This window comes from Eurypyga helias, unplaced genomic scaffold, assembly GCF_000690775.1.
Source record: "Eurypyga helias isolate BGI_N326 unplaced genomic scaffold, ASM69077v1 scaffold12728, whole genome shotgun sequence".
In the NCBI taxonomy this organism is placed as follows: Eukaryota; Metazoa; Chordata; class Aves; order Eurypygiformes; family Eurypygidae; genus Eurypyga; species Eurypyga helias.
The window spans coordinates 25,281-29,776 of record NW_010268994.1 but is presented as its reverse complement, the minus strand read 5'-3'; positions in this window follow the sequence as shown (position 1 = coordinate 29,776).

The following is a 4,496-nucleotide window of genomic DNA, read 5'->3' as shown; positions in this document are numbered from 1 at the left end:
CCTGGCACTGCTGCAGCCCCGTAGGAGATAAATGCCTCGCTCCTCTCACGGCTGGGGAACTACTGAGTGATGAATAAACACATCCAAACATTTCCATGCTTACCGAGGCTATCTAGCCTTGTATTTTAATCAAATACTGCAGCGCAACCGCCAGCTGATAGATGTTTTTTTCCACTATATCTAGTTAATCCTCCTCGGCTCACTTGCTCAGACGAGCCCCAGAGCAGGCACGTGTTTGGGCTGCTACACACGCGGCGTAGGAGACGCGCCGCGCTACGGTGCTTTCGGAAACGCTCCCTCGTTAGCAGCGCTCCTCCACCAACTGCCAAGACACTTCACCAGACATTCAGCGCCTCAAGGATACGGGTGTTTGCCTCTCCCAGGCAGAGCAATACGCGGCGCTGAAGGATGACGACGGTAGCAGACAGAAGCGACAGCGCGGAGGGAAGGGTACTTGGCAGGCACGCGCGGATCGCAGCCACCTTTCAGGCATTCCCTGTACCTGTATTGTAGTTTGGATCAGAGGCACTTTTGAACCAACTCCACCTGCTTGTTCCCACACACCGTGCTTTAATTCCTGTCTCAATGTAGCACCTGAGTTCAATTCCTCCCAGATGCAAATAAGCATAAAATCATAGAATCACAGAATGGTTTGGGTTGGAAGGGACCTTAAAGACCATCTAGTTCCAACCCCCCTGCCATGGGCAGGGACACCTTCCACTAGACCAGGTTGCTCAAAATCTCATCCAGCCTGGCCTTGAACACTTCCAGGGATGGGGCAGATCCATTCTCCCTGCAGCCACCGGCATCATTTCGCGTGAGGTGGAACTCCTGAAACCTGGCTAGTGCTGAGCAGCACCCACTGCTCTCTGGCTTGGACCTGCCCCCTCTGATGTCCACTTCTGAGTACCATGGAGATGGTCTGACCTCCTAGGTGACATCCTGGCTGTTCAGGCTGCAGTTTTGCTTATTCCTAGTAGAAGACTTGTCACCCGTAACTCACATGGCAATTCCAGTGGAAGGAAAGGAATGTTATCAGGGACTCTCCTTGTCTCTCTGGTCTGAGCACCAAACAGAAAAATGGAGGAACTGAGTCTGAGGAGGTGAGACAGTCCCCAATGTCACGTGTCTAAATACCTGGAACTTTCAGGTTCTAGGTTATTTGCTTTAGCTTCTGTGCTAACAAATTAACAGGGCCTCCGACAACTTCCATTCTGTCCTGCCAAGCCCACCGATGTTCGCACAAGGAAACCTTGCCCCTTCCATCCCACCACCACTCCATTTCACTCCACCTACGCTTCCTGAGCCGACACATTTTTCTACGTCCTTTCTACAGCTCTGGGATCCCTGCTGGTATTTGAACAGACGGGTGAGAATGAACGGTGCTGCCCAGAACCCAGAGAGAAGCAATACCTCCAGCAGGCAGTTCACTAGAATCACAGAACACCGTTAAGATCCAAGTCCAACCGTTAACCTAACAATGCCGAGGGCCACCCAACCATGACCCCCAGCACCACATCCACACACGTAGATGTGTGTGTGCGCATATACCATCACAATTGTGCAGAGCTCGCACCTGCAAGCCTCACAGTAGAGCTGCACTTCAGAATTACGCTTTACCCACGCACTTCCTTAAGTATCCCACCACCCCCAACATCCATGCTTTGCTTTCTGAGCAGAAAACATTCCCAGTTCACTAGACTCCTTTTCATAATTCTTGTATTCATGAATTTTAAAAGGAGACCTATTTAAATATCAACGTAAGCCTATTTACCTGCCCTGCCAGTGCCGTTTTTAGGTCTCATCTGATCAGTGAGGGAAATAAAAGCTGAAGCAGGCAGATGGCGGAATCGAAGAGAAAGGTCATTACATACTGTGACTGATAGAGCAAAGAGAATAAAATAGATAAGATGATCTTCAGGGAGAAGGTTAAAACTTCGCCTCACCATTCAGAGGGTGTTTCGGTACGGAGATAACATAAAACACAGACAAAGAGAAGTGTCAAAAATTATTCACCGAAATATCTTCTCCTATTTTTTAGCACAGGAAAAATCCTGGCCTTTGTCTTCTTCCCCATCTCAGTCCTAAAAAAAATAAATCTGTTTTCCTTCCTCCCATTTAAGAGGGAGAAGAACGCCACAGATCTGCGGTGTTACTCTCCCATTTAAGCGAGGCATCCCGTACCTCGGTGTTCTTTCCCTGGTGACACAGCAAGAGGCAACACAACAGCTGGACAAATAACTGTGTGTCTCTTATCTCAAATAATTCTCCTTGTGAGCAGCTGCCTCACATTTTGGTATATTTTAACTAGGTTTGGAAATCCCTCAAATGAGGATTTATTATCTCTTTCGGCAGAGTACAAAGTAAATCCATCACGCCGTATCAATAATTCATGTAAATTCTAGAAACAAGAGCAAGGAATATAGGTCAGGAAGGGCACCACATGAGAGGGATGGAGCATCCTAAAGCCTCTGGTAGACCTAAATTCTGTTTCCTAGACAAACTATGTCAACCTAAAGAATGAAAATGGCTTTTAAAACATTTAAAAAGCAAAGTGGTGACTTGACAGTCACTGGGGGGTTTGAAGAGAATACAGAGGATGAACAAAAACGAGGTAGCTAGGGTTTTTTCAGGTGAGAATTTGTCAGAAGGAAGTCAGTTGGGTACAAGGCGGCACTTCTATCTTCCTTAGAAGATTGATGAAATGTCCTAACTGTGTTTTTTAAGAGTTGCAGCAAATCAGTGACTGGTTACTGGGAGAACCAACAAGCCAGCAGAATCCATATATTTTGAAGTAAGCTCCCCACATCCCTCGGAAGCAGTGACATGTGTAAATAGCCAAGATCTGGGTGTAGGTCAGTATTTCAAGGTACACACTGGAAGAGCGCTGCATGTGTTACGCACCTTGATGTCCTCTAGTCACGAGCAGATTAAACATTTTGATGAACCTACATAAGACCTTCACAGCAACTCAAAAAGTTCGTTTAACTGTGGTAAGCAAAACTTCTAAACCTTTGTTAAAGGAAAACATGCTGTAAACAGAGATCACACGAAGTAAGTTCATGAGGAAGCTTTCAGTCTAGAAAGGGTTACTGTGGTAGTCACTGGGGCTGTGAACCAAGATAGAAATCCTTCTTCCTCAAACACAGAAATAAGAAAACAGAAAACAGGGAGGTTTAGATTAGATATCAGGAAGAAGTTCTTCCCGTAGAGGGTGGTGAGGCACTGGCACAGCTTGCCCAGAGAAGCTGTGGATGCCCCATCCCTGGAAGTGTTCAAGGCCAGGCTGGATGAGGCTTTGAGCAACCTGGTCTAGTGGAAGGTGTCCCTGCCCATGGCCGGGGGGGTGGAACCAGATGGTCTTTAAGGTCCCTTCCAGCCCCAACCGTTCTGTGATTCTACCATCATCCCCCATGGAGAAAGGCCCCATACCAGGAAGCAGCACCCCTTGTAACCTCCACCACTACCAGCACAGTCACAGAACAAGGATCTACTGAAGGGAAAGAAACCACGGCCAACCAACCAAAAAAGTCCTGCTGACACAGCCAATGGAACCATCCTTGGCTGGTAACATGCAAACTACCTATTAAAAAACAGAAGGAAGAGACTCAAGAGGTGAAAATTCAGGTGAAAATCAGTGTTGGGCTACTGACTTGACGCACGCAGATGCATTTTTACAACAGCAGGGATGGCGTTCAGTTTATAACCAGTGACAAACAACAGGCACAGGCCATTTGGCAAGTCAGAAAAGTAAGCGATAACGGACTAGGAAGTTAAATTCGCTAGAGAAATTGAACATTAACAGCAGGATAAGTCAGAAAAGTGAATAAGGAATGCATCAACCTGATTTTCAAGACAACCAGATGATTTCTGCCATCTCCTTCAGTGTAGTTGGTAGGACTCCTGTTTAGGGATCCTCTCAGAGAGACGACAGATTCCTTTAACCGACTCTGTGCTGACCACATGAGCAGGTGCTCAAGGGGGCAGATAGTCTTCACGTGGTACGACAGCACGTCAGCGGCTGAAAATGCCAAGTGAGTCGGAAAGGCGACACATCTCAGACAGGCTGTCGAGGCATCTCAGGAGCAGTTGCCCTCAGCTCTAATCCCCAAAGCACTCTTCGTGTCACCTCCCGCCAAGAGAAAAGCACACAAGTACTCCCTTGCTCTGGCTAATCAGATAAGAACTCCTCTATTTACCTGCAGCACTAAGAATTAACCTCCAAAGAGACTACTACATTTAGTTAAGAGTCTTCTAAGGGCTAATTGTTTCCTTATACAGCTGAAAAAAAAAGCTCAGTCCAGCACAAATGTATGAGACTGCCTTCCACACGTGGGAGCGTACACCTCTGTCACCCGCGGAGAGCACGTTTCTCCAGAGGAACCTACAGCTATTCAACAGCACACAAGAAAACCCCATTCTTTGCCTCTGTTAGTAGAGAAAGCAAAATATGAAATTCTTCCTGGTTTGTACTTAAAAGGCATTTTTTCCGTGTT